Source organism: Rhinichthys klamathensis, unplaced genomic scaffold (genome assembly GCF_029890125.1).
Source record: "Rhinichthys klamathensis goyatoka isolate OS25496 unplaced genomic scaffold, OSU_Roscu_1.1 h1tg000111l_1, whole genome shotgun sequence".
NCBI classification, from domain to species: domain Eukaryota; kingdom Metazoa; phylum Chordata; class Actinopteri; order Cypriniformes; family Leuciscidae; genus Rhinichthys; species Rhinichthys klamathensis.
The window spans coordinates 13,489,276-13,509,951 of NW_026606649.1; the positions used below are offsets into that span (position 1 = coordinate 13,489,276).

Genomic DNA, 20,676 nt, shown 5'->3' on the forward strand with positions numbered 1-20,676 from the left:
CTTTTCGTCTCCTGAAGTTTCCTCACGCAGCAGTCTTCGTGACAGTTGTTGTAAGACATTCTTCAAAATATCTACTTTTGTGTAACGTCATATGGGAAAATATTTGAGTGAGTTCCTTTTGTGTTCCTGTAGCTCAAACATTAGAGAGTGGAGGCCGTAACACCAAAGTCTTGGGTTCCCAGAATGCATTTATGCATTCCCAGAATGCATGAAGTGATAAATTGTATTCCTTGAATACAATGTAAGTGTCAGCACTAGAAGTGGTAAGCAGACGAGACACAGAGCCTGGGGGCTGACCAATGGAGGTGGAGCTGAACAAGGCTCCAGAGAAAATGAAAAGACGGAGGCCAAGACAACATTGCAGGCCCGGAAGTCCAAGGCAATGCCACCGGTTTGAGGGACCGAAGCAGTTATGGGAGCCTGGCGAAGCCAATGGGCTGACAAGCCAAGGTGGAGACCTGGGTCTGGAGGCCTGAGGTATAGCCAGGGGATCCGCCTCACAAAGCCTGAACTGGTGGTGAAGAGGCGCAAAGCCGGAGAGCTGGAGAGAGTCAGCGGTAAGGGGGAGATGAATAGTTAAGAAAAACTAATTCAGATCATTTTATGGGTTACTTGGAGCGAGTTCAGGGGTGGAAACAAGGATGTGAGCTGGCTTATTAATAAGCCAGCGTCTCTTCAACTGGCTCAGGAGTTAACTGCCACCACGGCGCAGACTCTGGGATGGACCTGGTGGTGGGCTCTGGCCTCAGGATGGAAATGGCTACCGGCTCTAGTTCCAGGATGAATCAGTTGGCTGGCTGTGGCTCCATGGTTGAAGATGACTCTAACATGTGACCCGTGGCAGGCACTGACCCAGGCTCTAGCTCAGTGACATGCGGTCTGGGTAGGCAAACTAGGCACTGCCTACCCTGCCAAAATTCTAAAATAAAAATGTTTATTAAATAATAAGCTTGTATTTGTATTTTTACTGTTTTTTCTTGTGATGTATATATGCAATATGGGTGTTATTCCAATTGTTTTAGACGTTACGATGACAAATGTAGCAGTTACGCATAATCAAATAAAAAACAAATGGTAGAATAAGCAGTGCTTTTACGGTCCATTCATTGCAGACGACAAGCGAAAAACCCATGTTGGGCATGGCCACTTCGATCCTATATTCTTTAACATGTACGGCAAAAAGCACAACTCTGCTGTGCCTTTGGACGTAAATATGCTATGCCCGTAACCATGTACGTTATATATCAGACATGGACCAATTAAAATCGAGATATTACTGGACATTTGCGTAGCTAACGTCATTACACCACAGCTAGCCTATGCCTAATCCACCGCCAAATTCAAAGTCAAAATGACAGCACCGGCCGTGATCATACAGTTCAGAAATTTTTCCAAGCTCGATTTTAATTCAAAATCTGAGTTAATAGCAAGAGGGAGGTCTATGCCAGCCTTAGATAGACTAGTGCAGCAACTGAAAGCCCATAAAGACGAGTTTTACAAAGTTGTGATTGACATCTTTTCAAGGAAAGAGCGGCGGATGGATTTTATGTACAAACAATCTACCGATTGGTGAGTCAAAAACTATTTTGGGCTTAATTTTGAATTGATAAATGTGGTTGAATTAATGCAAGCCATTTGCCTTCATATTCAATTGAGCAGTGTGTGATTTTTCTTTTGCTGACAGACATTTTGGCCGCTGTGCAAAAATTAAGGATTAAGAATGGTTGTATTCTGATGCTGGAGTGGACATTGTGCCGTGCTGGAGTGGCTGTGCCGTGCTTGCGTGTGTGCGTGTGTGAGAGAGAGAGAGAGAGAGAGAGAGAGAGAGAGAGAGAGAGAGAGAGAGAGAGAGAGAGAGAGAGAGAGAGAGAGAGAGAGAGAGAGAGACTTGACTTTAGATCTTCTTTAATCAATCAATAAATACATACGTGCCTCATTAAATAAAATAAAATAAAAAACAAACAAACAGAAAAAACATTTTAGCCTACTTACATTACATTTATACATACATGAAATATGTTATTGTTGGTAGGTTTTTTTTTTTTTGTTTTTTTAAATTGAACAGTAAACACTCATCAACATCACAAATACACTGATTTACATCCCATTTACCTTTAAACATCTTCATATCATTGACCAATTTATAATATGTAAACTCAATTTTAACACGATATTTTAATAACCCTTTTAAAACAGACACAACATCAGTTGACCCAGCATCGATCAAGCGATGTTTTCTTGATAGCCATATCGCCAATTTTGCCTGACCAAAAAGAGAGTTTAACAGAACATGTTCCTCCCTCCTACTTTTAGTATACTTTGGTCCATAAATAAAAAGTACTGGCATAAAAACTCCCCCTAACTTTTGAACCCACTCTTCTAAGATACGAAATAAGGATTGAAGTCTTTCACACTTTAAAAACAAATGAAAAACAGTCTCTTCCTCACTACAAAAAGGACACCCCATCCCTACCTCTGGATCAAGGTGTGCTCTGTGTCTGTTTGTAGCTATAATCACGTGAACTACTCTCCACTGAAGGTCTCCAGACCGTTTCTCAATGGGCAGCTTATACAGGGACCTCCAGCGTCCTTTAGGGGATTCGCCTGGCCCCAGAACCTCCGTCCACTTGGACTCACTGTCACTCTGCAGTGTGTTAAGATGCCACACTTTCACACACATAGTGTAAATGTCTTTCTTATCAGCATCTCCAAAGGCGGCCATATAAGGCATCTTGAAAGACAAAAGGCAGCCCTCCTTTTCTTGCCATGTACCAGTCTTTGCTGAGAAAAACAAATCTGGAAAGTCACAGTTCTCAGCCTCTTCATCAGAAGTCTCCATTGCCTGTTGATAATCCTGAGGCAGAGATGCTAAAATCTGAGTCAACATTTGTTGTGCCATCCTGACTGATTTTATTCCAAGTTTTAAAGCAAAATTTTCGGGGCTTATCCAACTTTTTTTTATCTTTTAAGTGTCCAATCTTTGTCATATTTGCAGCCCACATGGCTTTTCTGAAAGTGTCTGATTTAAAAACATCTGATTCCAATTCAGAATTGAAAAAAAGTGGTTCCTCCTTCAGCCATAATTTTTTGTGCCATCTGCACTCCGTGAAAACTTAAAAAGTATCCATGACTTTAAGATTGATCTATAAAAGACACTCAGCCCACTCAAATTCAGTTTGTCAAAGTCCATCAAGAACAAATGGCGATCCAGCCCCATGTTTCCAGCTCTTCTTAGGAGGGCACAGGCTACTTCAGCCCAGCTCACATCGACTCCATAGAGCAGTCTTTGTGCCGTCTTTAATCTGAAAGTCCTGAGTCTCGCTCGGACATCCACCAACCCCCCTGGCCTCCTTCTTGTGTGGGTAAATACAGTACCGCCGCCTTCAGCCAGTGCTGTCCCGACCAGAAAAAATCCACTAGTTGCTTTTGTATCCCTCGCACTAGTTCCTCAGGAGGTTCAAGTATTGTCATTCTGTGCCAAAGTGAAGAAGCAATCAAATTGTTGCATATTAGGACCCTCCCCCTATATGACAACTGGGGTAGCAACCATTTCCATCGAGACAACTTTGCACACACTTTCTCCAAGAGGCCCTCCCAATTTTTATTTTTAAACTCTTCTGTCCCCAAAAACACTCCTAAGTAATTAATCCCTGCCCTTCCCCACTGTAATCCACCAGGAAGATTTGGACCTTTAAAAACACTACCACACCACAAAGCATCACTCTTTCCCCTGTTAACTACTGCTGATGAGGCTTTCCCATAAAACTCTAATGCCTGTTTAAGCACCTGAATGTCACTTTGATCTCTGATAATAACTGTGACATCATCAGCATAGGCAAAGAGTTTAACAGAACAATTTAAGGTATTGACCTTTATCCCCTTTAACTCTCTTCTCATTTTACTTAACAAAGGTTCCATTACAATACTGTGTAATTGGCCCCATATTGGACAACCTTGTCTGATTCCTCTTTTAACATTAATTGGGACACTCAAACCACCACCCATTTTGATCATACATGTCGCTTCGGCATATAAAAGTGTAATCCTTGAAATAAATTTTTCCCCAAAACCAAAAGCGCTAAGGGTGTCAAACAGAAAACCATGATCCACCCTGTCAAAGGCCTTTTCCTGATCCAAAGACAACAGGCCCATATTAACATCTTTACAATAAGCATAGTCAACAACATCCCTGATTAAATGAAGATTATCCATGATTGATCTGTTTTTAACACAATACGATTGATCCTTGTGTACCACTTCATACAACACCTTATTTAATCTATTTGCAATAACCTTAGACAAAATTTTATATTCTGTACACAAAATTGCCACAGGTCTCCAATTCTTTAAAAGTGTTAAATCTCCTTTTTTCGGGAGCAATGATAGAACAGCTCGTTGACAGCTTGTTGGAAGAACACCTTCACTAAAGCATTTCTGAAGTACTTCAAAATAGTCATCTCCAATTATTGTCCAAAAAGATTTATAAAACTCGGCCGGTAGTCCATCCAAGCCAGGACTCTTATCTGAGGAGAGACCCTTTACAGCCAGAGCTATCTCCTCAAAGGATATATCAGTCTCCAAGAGCTCTTTATTGTCTTCAGATACACCGGTAAGTCCTTTAGCAGCTCTCTACTGCAATGCTCATCAGATGATTCAGCAGCGTACAAGTTGGAGTAAAACTCAACAGCAATCTTTCTCATTTTCTGTGGGTCTGAGGTAACATGACCAATATTGTCCTTCAAAGAAAGCATCAATTTTTGCTGACCCACTTTGTGCTCTAAATTAAAAAAGAAAGTAGTAGGAGCATCCATGTCCTTCAGGGTTGAATAACGGCTTCTTATGAGAGCTCCTTTAACCCGTTCATCCAGAATTAAACTTAAATTATTTTTCTTTTCAGTCCAACATTCTTTTATATTGACTTTGGTGTGAGTGCAGCAAGCTGACTCACTAGCTTAGGACTTCAAAGTTCTTTTGTACTCAACACAAAACGTCAGCGAATAAAAGTCTTGAATCCAAAGTTCTTCGTTTGACTGTTTAATTATAAATTTCAAAACATAAAATAAAACAAAAACTTAGGATCTTTACTTTTCTTACAAATTAACTAGTTCCGTGTAGGTCAAAAGACTGTGTTGCTCCAAAGTCCAGTGGCTTCTGGCTGCTTCGCAGGATTCTATTTCTTTCATACTAAATCTAACAACCAATCACATTACATTATACTAGATCACTGGTCAACTGTTTACATTCAAATTTCTACGTTCCATTTACAACACAGGTTTTCTCAGGTTTTACTAAATAAACTCAAAATATTATTATTACTTCCATTGAAATGGCTTCAACATATCCCGGTCCCTAATTGACTAGGCCTTAACATATCAATTATCAACTTAAACTTAAACTGAAGCCATTTATACTCCTAAATGTAACACTTTCTCAATTCCTTTTGGCAAAAATCTTCTTCTCTTCACAGAGAAGTATTTAAAGTAAACATTAACTGGAAAGCATTAACAACTAAATACTTTTCACAGACTAATCAAACTGGTAATTTCTATTCAACATTCAATCTACTCTGGTAAGTATTTTTAGTTTATTCAAGTCTTTCTCTTCTATCTTCAGTCTTCTCCCTGCAATAAACAAAGTTTAGTTATGGGTCTTTGAATGATGCTGGTCTTCGTTCAAACTTCAGCACTTCGGACAACGCCTTTGGATTCGGGCATCACCCTCATGATTCTGCCTTACACCCAGGAGTTTCTTGGCAGGAACGAATCTGCGACGAGGACGACATCTCCAACCTTGAAACTTCTCTTTAGGCCGAGCCATTTTTGCCGTTCTTGCAGAAGCGGTAGGTATTCGTGAGTCCACCTTCGCCAGAATAGATCCGCCATATATTGTATTTGTCTTCAGCGCCGGCGGGCGTAGACATCATCCTTAGCGAACACACCAGGTGGAAAACTAGGCTGTGTTTTCAACGCGAGCAGATGATTCGGCGTCAGCGGCTCGAGGTCATTGGGGTGATCTGTGTTCGTGGTTAAGGGTCTCCCATTGATGATGCTTTCAACTTCGCATAGGAGAGTGTGTAGTCCTTCATCTTCTAAGAGCTGTTGCTTCACAACAGAGCTCAGCACTTTTCTCACTGTGGGGATTTGACGTTCCCAGATACCGCCGTGATAGGATGCAGCAGGCGGGTTGAAAATCCATTGCACACCCTTTCTCATCATGACTTCATTGATACGAGACTGATCCAGCTCTGACAATGCCTCACGCAGCTCTCGTTCAGCGCCGACAAAGTTTGTGCCATTGTCGGAACGAATGATTGACACTTGGCCTCTTCTTGCTTGAAAACGCCGTATGGCATTAATACATGAATCGGTGTCAAGAGAATGGGCTACTTCTATATGCACTGCCCTGACAGTTAAACATGTGAAGAGCACTCCATAACGCTTAACCTTTGCACGTCCTCTTCTGACCTCAAAAGGTCCAAAATAATCCACACCCGTGTTGGTGAAGGGTGGTTTGTCAGGAAGCAGACGGTCTTGTGGCAGATCTGCCATTTTCTGCTCTCCTGCCTTTGCATGCAGTCTTCTACAGAGGTTGCACTCTGAAATCACTTTTCTTGCTGCTGCATTGGCTCTTGGTATTCAATACCGTTGTCGCAATATGGCTAAGATGTGGTTCCTACCTCCATGTCCACACTCTTGATGGATGTGGTGGAGAATGAGGTGAGCTATTCTGTGCTGTTTATGCAAAATGGCAGGATGCTTGGCCTCCTCAGGCATCGCCGATCTGTTCAAACGTCCTCCTACTCTCAACACATCATCTTGCAAGTATGGATCCAGTTTGAAGATAGAACTGTTCTTTTTCACATGGGAGCCTCCGGGCTGCAAGGCTTGTATCTCCTCTGTGTAAGCTTGTCTCTGACTGTATTTAACCAGTTCCATTTCAGCTCTGGATAGATCTTCCACAGTAAGTATTCTTTTTTCCAGGTTCTTCTTGCACATCACCATTTGCTGTTCAACTATTAATCTGCATTTACCTGGATCAATCTCATTCTCCTGTATGTTCTGCTCAAACTCTTTTCTCTTCTCGCTCAGGTGCCGTAACGTCCTTCTTAAGTGCAAAATCCAGGCTGCCGCTTTTTTCAGCTTATGCCAACTGGAATAATACTCAACGAGCTGGTTCAATGGATCTGTGAACTCGTTTGAGTTTGTGCATGACACTGCAGCAGATGTCTTCACCTCAACATCATCTTCAGTCAAGTAAGTACACTGTTCAGGTTGTTCCGGCCATTCAACTTATTTTTGCAGGAAACTAGGCCCCTGAAACCAGCTTTTACTTTCCATGAAGCTCTGGATCTTCAAACCTTTTGTGAGGTGTTGACATACTTCCACTGAGAAGATGTAGTCGCTTCTCTAATGAAAGAGACACGGTTTGCCACAAATGTCTTGAAACGAAGGGCATCGTTTTCAATGTACTTCAGTACTGTTGTACTATCTGTCCAGAAGACCGACTCCATCAGGGGAACTTCAAGTTCTTCTTTCAACATCCGATCGATCTTGACTGCAACAGTCGCTGCTGTCAACTCCATTCTCGGGATCGTGATCTGTTTGAGTGGAGCGACTCTGGATTTTCCCATCAAGAACGATACATGTTTCTCACCCCGATCATTTGTCAGCAAGAGATACGACACAACGCCATATCCATCTTGACTAGCGTCTGAGAAATTGTGGATTTGAGCAACCTTTGTAGGCCCAAATGCAGGGGGTTTGAAACATCTGCTCAGACTGAGTTCTGAAAGCTTGTCTAAGTCTGTCAGCCACTTCATCCATGTCTGGCATGACTTTTCGTGGATCTCTTCGTCCCAACCTTTCTTCTCTCGGCAGAGATCTCTTAAAATGAGCTTGACAGGTAGTAGGAGTGGTGCCAAAAAACCCATTGGGTCATACACCGAACTGACTACAGATAAAATGCCCCGTCTTGTGCATGGCTTGTCCGGCAGATGTATTTTGAACCTGAAGCTGTCAGAGCTTGTGCACCACTGCACGCCCAATGCCCGTTCCACTGGTAACTCATCATGCTCCAAATCGAGATCTTTGACTTCAGCCGCTCGTTCGTGGTCAGGAATGGAGCCCAGCAGGGCTCGGCTGTTGCTGACCCACTTGGTCAAATGGAAACCACCACTGGCGCACAGCGTCATCAGCTCCCTGACAAGAGCAACGGCTTTGTCTTCTGTGGCTACCGACTTCAAGCAGTCGTCCACATAAAAGTTCTTGAGGACTGTCTGTGTGGCTTCTGGTGTACTCTTTGATGTTGCATCCTCCGCTGTTCTTCTCAATGCATATGACGCACAACTAGGGGATGATGTAGCACCGAACAGATGCACACACATTCTGTGCTCTTCTGGATCCACATTCAGATTACCGCCTGACCACCAGAGAAAGCGTAACATATCTGCGTCCGTGTCTGGAATCCACACCTGGTAAAACATGGACTCGATATCTGCCATCATGGCAACAGGCTCCTGTCTGAATCTCAGCAACACTCCGATGAGGGTGTTAGTTAGATCAGGCCCTTGCAACAACTGGTCATTTAGCGACACACCTTGGTAAGTTGCTGCACAGTCAAAGACGACTCGGAGTTTCCTCTTTTTTGGATGGTACACCCCATGGTGTGGAATGAACCATACTCTTCCATCACTGCGAATCAGCTGTTCTTCTGGAATCTTTACTGCGTAGCCTTTTTCCAGTATGTTGTCCATAAAAGCCCTGTACTCTTGAAAGAAGTCAATATTCCTACTGAACTTCCTCTTCAGAGAGTTAAGCCTCTGTTCAGCAATACCACGGTTGCATGGCATCTTCACCTTGTCATCCTTCAAAGGCAACTTGATGCAGAAGTGACCATCCACAAGCTGGGCTGATGTTGTCACCGTATGCATGAACTGCTTGTCATGTTGAGACTGTTCTCGTCTGTCGTCACATCTTCTTTCTGGAAAATCTGCATTGTAATACTTCATCAGCATGTCTTCAACACTCATCACAGAAATACGGTTGACAAGGAAACTTTGTCTTTTGCCATCGTCTGATTCCTTCTCTTGGCATCTGCTGATTGGCCCATTGACAACCCAACCAAGAGCTGTCTTCACAGCGTATGGTCCGTCGTTCTGGCTATTAATGATCTCCCATAGCTCCATGGCTTTGTACGCGTTGACACCGATGAGCAGACCAACTTCTGCCTCTAGTTTTGGGAGATGGACTCGACTCAGGTAAGACCACTTTTCCAAATCTTTCTTCTGTGGGATGTTGGCCTTTTTTGCAGGTATATCTGGCTGAGTATACACATTGGGCAGCTGAATGTAATCTTGCGCCTCTAAGCCACACACCTCCAGATCTGTAAGTTCATAGCTACTAACTTTCTGTTCTTGCGCTATAGTGCGAAGCAGGAACTCTGTCTTTCTGCCTCGCATATTCAACTTCTTCGCCAAGTCTTCAGTGCAGAAAGTCGCTGTACTTCCTTGATCCAGAAAAGCATAGGTCTTGATTATCTTTGTGTCTTTCTTATGTTTTACCCGAACAGGTACGATGGGAAGAATACATTCACTGTTCCCGGCCCCAGTATGGCCACCTCTTTTGCACCCTGCAGACACGAGAGCACTTGTGACTTCACTTGTGCTTTGTGAGCTGTCACCTGCACTGTTGTTCTTTAATGAAGCATCCTCCCTAACAACCTGCAAGATAGCTGGGTGCTTGAGTGAACAATCTGGACAAGATGCCCTTTTTTTACAGTCCTTGGACATATGACCTGCTGTCAGACTCCCAAAACAAAGGCCGTTCGTTTTCAAGAATTGAATTCTTTCTTTCAGAGGCTGTTCTCGAATCTTGCTGCACGCATTCAGTGCATGGTTCTTCTGGCAGTAAAGACATGGACTTTGAAAGACACTTGCTGACTTGACTGCAAAGGGTTTCTTCTCAGGTTGGCTTTTACTGACGTTATTTTCAGTAGCAGACACATTTACAGCAAAGCTGCTTCTTTTAGACTCAATTTTTCTAATGCTTGTTTGCTTTTTTGAGTTGATCTGATTACTTGAAGTGGAGTCCAGGATATCTCCAAACAGCGGGTCATTGGCAACCTTTGCTTGGCAGTACACAAATTCCACTAAATCAGGAAACCTGGCTCTTTTTCTTGTTTTTTCTTGAATGTCATAAGCATGACTTCTCCATCTTTCTTTCAGTTTGAATGGAAGTTTGGATAAAATGGACTTCATGTTGGTAGGATTGTTCATTTCATCCATGTAGTCAACATCATTTACTGTGTTACAACATCCAACCAAGAACAAAGCAAAAGCATTCAATCCTTTTCTGTCCTCTGGCCTTATCTGAGGCCATTCCATAGCATTCTTGACATAAGCTGTAGCAATGGTCATTTCATCTCCATAGTGACGATCAAGCAGTTCTCTGACTTCTTTGTAAGCTCTGTCGGGTCTCATGTGCTCACAGCTCCGAACAAGATCAAGTGGCTCTCCACTCGTGAACTGTTCAAGGTAGTACAGCCGGTCTTGATGACTGTCTGTTTTACTGTCGATAGCATGCTCGAATGCCCTTATGAAAGATCTGTAGGTCAGAGGATCTCCTGCAAATGTGGATATGTCTCTTTGAGGCAGTTGAGACAAACTCTGTTGTTTAATGAGCATCTCTGTGACTTCGTTTTGACGCTGTAGTACTTCGTGCAGGCTATCTGTAGAAGAATCAGTGTGATCATGATAATTAAGATGTGGCGTGCTGCTGACAGCATCAAACCTTAAAGGGGTCATATAATGCCATTTTTGTACAAGCTAATATGATTCTTTAGGGTCTAAATTAAAAGTTTGTAATATACTTTAATTAAAAATTCTCATTAGTATTGTAAGAAAACACTTATTTTACCTGGTCAAAAACAGCTCTGTTTTCAGCACGCCGTTTCAGTGCATATGACTTTAAATGATCATGAGCTTTGCTGACTCCGCCCCTCTGTTCTATGCGTACACCAGAGCTCTGGCGTACACCATTTGTAACTCAATAACCATAACGCGTTGTTCAGTATAAACGTGGGATTATGAATTATATTGAGAACGTCATACATAGAAAACATGCCGTAATGTACCCTGAGTGTAAACCTTAGACGCATTCATTGTGAAGCGTGCAGCTAGCGATTTGCAAAGATTAATATATTAATATAAAGTTTAATAAAACGTTACACTCACTTCCGTTCTTCTGGAGATTCAGCAGGAACACGAATATCTGGTAGCAGCTACCGATCCATTTTTCATGAGCAGCAGCTTAGCAAATCCAGCTTTACACTGATCCTCGTCTATAAAGCAGTCTGGTGAGAAATGATTCGCGCAAATATGAAAGCATTGACGTTGCTCGTGTGGAATATTCCCTTCGAAAACAAACTCAGCCACTGCGTCTTCAGCGGTTCGGATTTAGGAACATTAAAATGACTGCTGTGTTCGTTAATACACCCAAGAACAGAACACCACAATCGCTTAGACGCCATTCTGCTCATAGACAGTGCTCCAGCATATCAACAATGACCGCGCCGGTCCGCGCAGACTATGATTGACAGCTCTCTCATGGAGCTGATCTCACCCGCGAGGGCGGGTCTGTGTTGAGACGCTCCTGTCAATCAACAATCGTGGGAGGGGCTTCCGAGCGTGTGACGTCACACGGTCGAACGGCTCGATTTGAGGCAGGGGAAAACATATAAGGAGATTAAAACAAAACCACTGGATGGATTTTTATCATTATATGATGGTTGTGTACAGACACTGCCAACACACATTTCAGTACAATCAACTTGTAAAAGTGCATGCACCATTATATGACCCCTTTAACGATGACTTTCTTCTATCTGACGCACCAACTTGAGTGGCTGGCTTTGGACTGAATGTAAGGGATGGCTTACCAGCTCCAAGACGCACATAATCTTCTACATTATGTTTTTCTTGTCTTCGTATCAGGGGTTCAAATCTGGATCCAGAAGGTGGCTCCAATAAATCAAAGTTAGATTCACGAGCATCTTCAAATTCTTCATACACCTTTAATTTGGCATCTGAAGCAGCAAGCTCAGTTTCAAACTCCAATTGCTCTTTTCTAACTCTCAAACGAATTTCTTCTTGTTCTATTGCTTCTCTCTTTTTCATTGCTGCAGCTCTTGCCAACAGTGCTTCACGTTCAGCTTTAATTCTCAGCATTGCAGAATTAGTACTGGAAGTGTGGCTTACCTTGGAGTTAGCTTTGGATACACTATCTTGCGGCCTAATATCATCTTCCTCGTCTTTTAAGACATCTGCAATCCATTTGTTTGTGTCTTCTATAAACAGCTTAAATTCCGAATATTTGTTCTCATAAGCATCTTGAACCGCTTTCTTATCGTCTTCATCTATTAACTCACACAACTCTTCATTAATCCGTTCATACTGTCTTAAGCATCTTTCAAACTTTAGCAATGCTTCATCTTTAATGAAATTAACATTGTGTTCATTTTCCTTCAATTTGGCTAAATCATTCTTCTGTTTTGTTATTTGTGCCAACTTTCTCTTGCGTTCTCCTTTCAGCCTTTGTAGTTTCTCCTCTACAGCCTTTTCTGTGGGCTTTGGCGCCCTCTTTTGGTCAAAACACGCTGCTGCGCTTTCATCTGCCATGTCATGTCACTTTAAAATCTTCACACAAAACTGTCACAATTTCCACAGCTTCTACTCTTCTTATGTCTTCACAAACACTCGTAAAAAAGAGTCACTGTAGTGTAGGATTTCTTTAAATAAAGCTCTATGACTTTCAGAACGAAATATAAAGTGAACAATTACTGACACTTTTAGACAATGGTTAGTATTAGCATCGTCAGGAGAAAATATCAGACCTGTTCCAGGGAAAACTTCATTCAACCGACGACTCAAACACTAGGTTTGGCTACCTCTTGTTTTCTTTCTGTATTCTTGAGCTGCGACGTAGTTTTCGTCTTTGTTAACATCCGCTAGAAAGTTTCCTCAGCTCAGCCCCGTCGATTCGCTCGCCGTCCTCACGCGAGTGTCTGCCTTCTTTTGCGGTCGTCTCACGAGGCTCGTATTTCGGCTTCGTCGAGCAATCTATTTTGACTATGTCGAGAAGTCTTTTGACTTTGGTGTGAGTGCAGCAAGCTGACTCACTAGCTTGGGACTTCAAAGTTCTTTTGTACTCAACACAAAACGTCAGCGAATAAAAGTCTTGAATCCAAAGTTCTTCGTTTGACTGTTTAATTATAAATTTCAAAACATAAAATAAAACAAAAACTTAGGATCTTTACTTTTCTTACAATTTAACTAGTTCCGTGTAGGTCAAAAGACTGTGTTGCTCCAAAGTCCATTGGCTTCTGGCTGCTTCGCAGGATTCTATTTCTCTTCATACTAAATCTAACAACCAATCACATTACATTATACTAGATCACTGGTCAACTGTTTACATTCAAATTTCTTACATGCGTCGTATGCTGAGACGCAAACAGATCCACCTCTGCTTGGCCGTAAAACTCCCAAATTTTCTCCACCGCCTCGGGGTGGAGTCTCCAGTCCCCTGGCCTCAGCTCCTGCCTCGACAGGATGTCTGCCCCAATATTCTGGTCCCCAGGAATATACACTGCCCTCAGGGAGAGTACCTTCCCCAGAGACCACAGGAGGATCTGGTGCGCCAGCTTGCAAAGCGGACGCGACCGCAGACCCCCCTGACGATTCAGATAAGAGACCACCGATGTGTTGTCTGTACGGACGAGCACATGATGGCCCCTCAGGTCTGGGAGGAATTGCTTCAACGCATTGAAGACAGCCATCATCTCCAGGCAATTTATGTGCCAAGAAAGATGATGACCCCTCCACCGACCCTGAACCGAGCGGCCTTCCATTACCGCTCCCCAGCCAGTGAGGGAAGCATCTGTCGAGATCGCAACTCGATGGCAAAGAGCTCCCAACACCGGACCCTGGGTTAAGAACCAGTGTTTCCTCCATATAACCAAGGCACGAAGGCACCGCCGCGTGATCTTGATCATGCGAAGTGGGTTTCCCCTCGGGGAGAACCCTCTGGTCCTGAGCCACCACTGCAAAGGTCTCATGTACAGCAGGCCAAAAGGTATCACGTTGGACACTGCTGCCAAGAGACCCAACAGTCTCTCGAACTGTTTTACAGTGCGTGACTGGCCTAGCCTCAGCTCTTCTGTGGCTGCCAGGATAACAGCTACACGAACGGGCGATAGAGTGGCCCGCATCGTCACTGAATCCCATACCACACCAAGGAAAGTGGTTCTCTGTAATGGAGAAAGAACACTCTTCTTGGCATTGAGCCTCAACCCCAACATCTGCATATGAGCGAGAACGACACCTCGGTGCCGAACCGCCAACTGCTCTGATTCCGCTAGAATCAGCCAGTCGTCGATGTAGTTCAGAATACGTATGCCCTGAAGCCTGAGTGGGGCTAAAGCTGCATCTACGCATTTCGTGAACGTGCGGGGTGATAGAGCTAGACCGAAAGGAAGTACCCGATACTGGTGTTCTATGCCCCCGAAAGAAAACCTTAGGAACTTCCTGTGCTGAGGGAGGATGGAGACACGGAAGTAAGCGTCCTTCAGATCTATCGTGAAAAACCAGTCCTCGGATCTGATTTGAGTCACGATCTGTTTGAGTGTCAGCATCTTGAACTTGAGTTTCTGTACTGAACGATTCAACAGACGAAGATCTAAAATGGGACGCAACCCTCCATCCTTTTTCGGAACAATGAAATAACGGCTGTAAAAACCCGACTCTCTGTCGGGTGAGTACACCTGTTCTATAGCTTCCTTTGCTAACAGGGCCTTTACCTCTTGCTCCATTACCAGAGCCTGCTCGGGATGCACTACTGTGAGCAACACCCCGTTGTAGCGAGGAGGACGAGAACCGAACTGGATTCTGTATCCTTTCTCTACAATCTGCAGGACCCAACGAGAAATATTTGGCAGTAGCTTCCATGCTGCCAGAAAATCTACTAAGGGAACCAGCCTCTCGAGGCTGGTCTCTGGTGTTAACCAGACAGCCAGTTCTGGAGCCTGAAACATAATGGCAGGAACTACCTGAACTGGCTGCTCTAAAACCCCCCTCAGAGGGCGCGAAACTGATGCAGTGCCGCAGCATAGCATCAGCGACTCGCTGGAGACCGCTGCGCCCCGAAGCACCAAGGGTGGTGGGGTTGGCAGAACGGTCCCGTGAGGACCCCGAAGTGGAACGGGCACCGTATTCTGAGGTGTACACCGCTCTACTTCGGTTGGGGCCGTCCTCACAGGTCTGACGCCATTGACGTCAGGACCTCTTTTTATGAGCCGAAGTCTTCTTCGCCTGAAGAACGGTCCTCAGATCCGGCTTCGACTTAGAAGACTTCGACTGAGAGTGTTGCGTCTGTTTCCAGTGTTTATGTGGAGGTGCACGAGACGAAACACTCTCTTTTTGTTGCGCACGATATGAGGAGCTCGACGGCTGGGGCTGCTCACGCCCAGCAGCCCCAGGGGGCTGGACACGGCGAGGGAGAAACTTTTTAAACGCCTCCGCTTGCTTCTTTGACTCTTGAAATCTCTCGACGACCGCATTGACTGCGTCGACGAAGACACCAGAAGGCTCAAGCGGAGCATCTAATAAAAAAGCCCGATCTTTTTCTTTTATTTCGGCCAAATTTAACCAAAGATGCCTCTCAGTAGCTACAAGGGCTGCCATAGACCGCCCAATTGCTCTGGCGGTCTCCTTAGTAGCCCCGAGAGACAGATCGGTGGCCCCGACGAAGTTCTCGAACCTCGTCAGGACCCACTCCCTCACTCCTATCCAGATCCCCCAGCAGGTCAGCTTGGTAAGCCTGAAGCACTGCCATAGTGTGCAGACATGCTCCAGCTTGACCTGCTGCCGTATAAGCTTTGCCCACTAACACCGAAGTTGCTTTAAGCGGTCTAGTGGGCAAAGCTGAGGCCTTCAGAGACGATGCTGGACCAGGTGACAGATAGCTCGCGAGCGTCTGTTCAGCCTGGGGCATCGCCTCATAACCGTACTCTTTCAGCCCTCTTATACCTGAATATAAATGAACTTGAGGGCTGAAAAGACGTGACGAGTTCGGTTTATCCCATGATTTAGATAACTCATTATGTAGATCAGGAAAAAAGGGAAGGCCCCGTGGAGGAGGTGATGTAGCTGAAGAAAGGAAACGCTCGTATAATTTGCTTTTGGGACGAGCACCCCTTTTCTCAGCTGGCCATTCAATATTTAATTTTTCTACAGCCCTAGACATCACATCCACCAGCTCCTCATATGCTGGGGAAACAGGTGGCGAATCTCTTTCCCCAGTGTGTGTGCTTAAACTGTCCATACTCATCGCATCAACCTCCTCAGAGGAAGAGCAATGAAGTAATGGAGGGCTCTCTCCCCGGGCGGAAGAAGCCGCAGAGCGGGCTTCCGACACCGGGGGGAGAGCACTGGATCCTCCGGGTAAGGAAGGAGAAAAGGCCCTCGGACCCGTCTCCAACCCCTCCGAAAGATCCTTTTGCGATCCCCAGGAATGCATTCTCCGTGCTGCCTCGGCAGCAGCAGGTCCTGCACCCTGAGGATCGCGAACCTGACCACTCTCGTCAAAGAGTGACAGGCGAGAACGGAGCATGCGAAGCGGAAGCATCTCGCAATGCTGGCACTCAGCCCCCAGGCTGAGACCGCATGCTCCATTCCCAAACAAATAACACAAAGCTCGTGTGTGTCCCCACCCGTTAAATAACGCGGGCAGGGAGAAGCACACTGCTTGTACATTTGTTTCGCCATAACTCTTCCAATATAAATGCAACAGACAACAATAAATAGACAGAGACAGAGTAACACAGATCGCTTGCTGAGACACAGAAGCTAATGCCGCGTTTCACCGGATGTGCTCTTATGCCTTCCTGGTCATGACGTCACCCGCCCGTGACGCTCATTCTTTCCATTGGACTAGTTAACATTGATGCTCAGACGCATTCACGCTGGGGGCGTTCCCAAAGCGTCGATGACGCATCGCGAGTTCCCTCGAAAGGGAACCCCAATTAACTTCATTTCTACAACTACTATGAGTTTCTTGCAAGAATATAACTCTCAAGTCTTTCATTTTAATGATTTCTGATAACACCTCATTCTTTCTTCCATCCCTCATTCCATTGATATTAAGAGAACCAACCCTTAAGATCTCCATAAGAAAAATAGAAAAAAGGGGAAAACAGATCAAATAGAAAGAGAAACCTTCAGCCAGCGTAATTATTTAGATTTTCCCTTCGCTTTTCCCATCCTTTTTCCTGATCTAGCTAACCTTTAAGTACATTTTAAGACGAAATCTTTTCTGTTGTGAAAGTTCATCATGGCTACTTTTTTTCCTAGCCACCATTACTGAGTCAATAAACTTTTCAACATCAGGGAAATAATCTCTTATTTCAACACCTGCCTTTCCTTTTGTCTTATCCAGAAAAGAATTAATCTGCTCAAGGGGATATAAATCTTCTACACCCTCCTTAACCTCTTCAGACCACTTCTCATCTCTCTTTCCATCATCAGTGTTCTGTGATAAGCATTCAGTCTCATCATCCATCTTTTCCTCAGATACACATTTCTGTACAATATCATTATCAGCATCACTCCGATCAACTTCGTCATCATCATCACTCACCTCTTTATCTGGTGAATAAACACATACCGGTTTCTCCACGCCTCCAACATGCTCATTCACCTCGCTCTCCTCCTCCTGTTGCTCGTCTACTCCCTCGGTAACTTCTTTATTTGGCTCCTCGATTCTCTCCTTTTCAGTGTTATTTACTAATACTTGACCAACTACATAATTTCCTTCACCACGAGATGTAGAAGGACGCTGTTCATCTCTATGTGGACAAATTAAACGTTTATATCCCAAAACACCACATTCAAAACACTTCAAGCTCACCGTACTCGCATAAACCATGAAAGAATTCTCTCCGTGAGTAACACGGAAAGAAGCTTCCAAGGTTCTCTCCGGCGAGCTGAGAAACATAGACATGTCGTCTGAAGGACAAAACGTGCTTTAGTGCTGCGTCCTTACATGCGAGTGGGACCGCTATTACAGGACTTGCTATCTTACCGAATCTCAGTTACTCTTTCACAATAGCTTCATTAGATATGAAAGGAGGGGCATTGGAAACTATTACTTTAGTTGCTGGAGCCGACAGCGGGGTTACCGGAACAAAAGTTTCCTTCACCCATATTCCGCTTACAGTCAGTTCATTAACGAGTAATTCAGTTTTCAAAAACACGACAACCGCTTTATTCATCCGTGACGCCGAGACTATATTTTCAAAACCATACTTCTGACCGATTACTAGGAGTAAATCCTCCACTGTCACTCTTTCCTCAGGAACACACCTGCAGCCATTACAGAGTGACAGAGGTGATTTTCCCTGCGCGTGAGCAGTCGCCATCCCGGCGACTACAAACCGCCCACACACGAAAAAGACTGTCTTCCTATACTAATATTGTTAAAATCACAGCGAGGGGAAAACTAAATAAACACATAAAGAAAAAAGAAAACACCAAAGAACACCACAATCACTCTCACCACGCACTCCGCACCTCCACCACACCCAGCATTCACCAGAGAGAGAGAGAGAGAGAGAGAGAGAGAGAGAGAGAGAGAGAGAGAGAGAGACTGTGAGAGTACACGACATACATCCTGATTTGTACATTTCTTGTTAATACCATTTTCTTCATAAATGCTGCGCTTGTGCGTAACGTTTACTGTTATTACACTATTAGCCTAAACAATAAATCAGGTAATCTGGCTTTCATAACTCAGTGCCTAGCCTCTTTAAGACATCACCGCACGTCATTGCTCTAGCTTAGTGCATCGACATTAGGTCCGTGCCGGCGGATCTCTCATACCTTTTGGGACACTACGGGATGGGACAATGAACCCTGTCTGGAGGGGGCAGTGAGATGCCTGCTGGAGATGGTGAAGTAAAGAGTCAGAGATGATGGCGTTGTAGCAGTACTTTTCTTTTCTTCCTTTTGAGGTTGGTTCTTCTGTCAGGATAACTCAGATGCAAGTACAAGATTAGAGGTTGGAAGACAACAATGGTACATTTTGTTGAAATACTGCAGGAACATTGAAGAGCAAGTGAGTAATGACTTTGGGAGAGAGTTAACTTGAATGAATGGATAAAAACTGGGATATATCTGACTTGGAAAAGATTGGCGCTTTTGCTCACGTGTCTGGAGCTTCTGAAGTTACAGTAAAACACAACTTGGGGGGCGCTCAAACACAAAACTAGCTAGCTAACCTGTAATTTGCTAATTTTACTTTTATTTAAATTTCCAGGTCAACGTTAATTTCTCAACATATCTTTGTGATTTGCTGTTATCGCAGTTTACAGCACAGCAGATAGACAGCATGTTGCAATTCGGTCCTACAAATGGCGGCCGCTCCACTGTGTGACGTCACATGAAATCTATGAATACAGCGTCTACACTCTGCCGGGAAGAAATAAGACGAGGAAGATGCAAGGTAAGATGAATGTAGAGCTGCTGGTCTCGTTGCTGTCGGAACATAAAGAACTATATGACAAACGCGACAGCGACTACAAAAATCTTGATAAAAGAGAGCTGTTATGGAGTGGTATTGCAGAGAAAATGGGCGCCATCTAATGTCAGGGAATGAATTGGCATGTTCACTCCGCTCATCGTCAGCGAAAATCGCTTGGGTGTGAACACAAAAAACGAGTTGAGAAACGCTGGCGAATAACGCGCGCCGATATTCGTCCCGGTGTATACGAGCCTTTCACACTAGGACGAATTTCGTGCGCGATGTTCGCCGACGTTTAACGCCTCGTGACTAAACAAAGGGCGCCAATGTGAGTGTGCACACCAACGCGAAAAAGGCCAGGCGTAAAAGCGCCATTTTTTTTAAAAGGCCTCGGTTTCGTCTTTTTGGTTTGACGCGCCGCGTCAAAAACTATCCGACCAATGAGATTGGTGCTTTTGGTCACGTGTCTGGAGCTTCTGAAGTTACAGTTAAGCACAACTTATGGGCGCTCAAACACAAAACGGTCTTGCCGAGCACACATACGTAACGGCGAAGAAGATATATGCCAAGTAGCGTCTACACTGCCAGGAAGAAATAAGACGAGGAAGATGCAAGGCAAGATGAATGTAGAGCTGCTGGTCTCGTTGGTGTCGGAACATAAAGAACTATATGAAAAACGCGACAGCGAATACAAAATAGGACTATTTCTGTTTTACATTAAGCGCCATCTAATGTCAGGGAATGAATTGGCATGTTCACTCGGCTCATCTTCAGCAAAAATCGCTTGGGTGTGAACACAAAAAACGCGTTGAAACAGGCGAATAACACGCGCCAATATTCGTCCCGGTGTGTACGGTGTGTGCCTTTTTTTTTTGTAAAAACTTCCAAGTCCAGCTTTTTGGACAAGATCGTAAACAGTAAAAAAAATCACAACTGCCATTTCCGTATCGTATTCAGATCCAAGTGCTCACAGGGGACCCAAGTTCGAATGTGACTCCTGATCCCACCCTATCTCTCTCCAGGCACTCTTCACTGTCCTTTCTGAGTAAAGGTAAAAGGCACAAAAATATGGTCAAAAATTAATTCACACAGTATAACCATAATGACA

At 44.2% G+C, this 20,676-nt stretch overlaps 1 protein-coding gene across 1 annotated transcript in view; it reads left to right on the forward strand.

Moving 5' to 3' along the window:
• Positions 1-1,564: 1,564 nt before the first annotated feature.
• The window catches only part of zgc:64022 (Ras-related and estrogen-regulated growth inhibitor-like protein), a 50,884-nt gene continuing 31,772 nt past the window's right edge, over positions 1,565-20,676 (forward strand). Inside the window, exon 1 of the mRNA XM_056254560.1 lies at positions 1,565-1,569. The gene's annotated coding sequence lies outside the window, so the exon portion shown is untranslated. The remainder of the gene's footprint in view (positions 1,570-20,676) is intronic.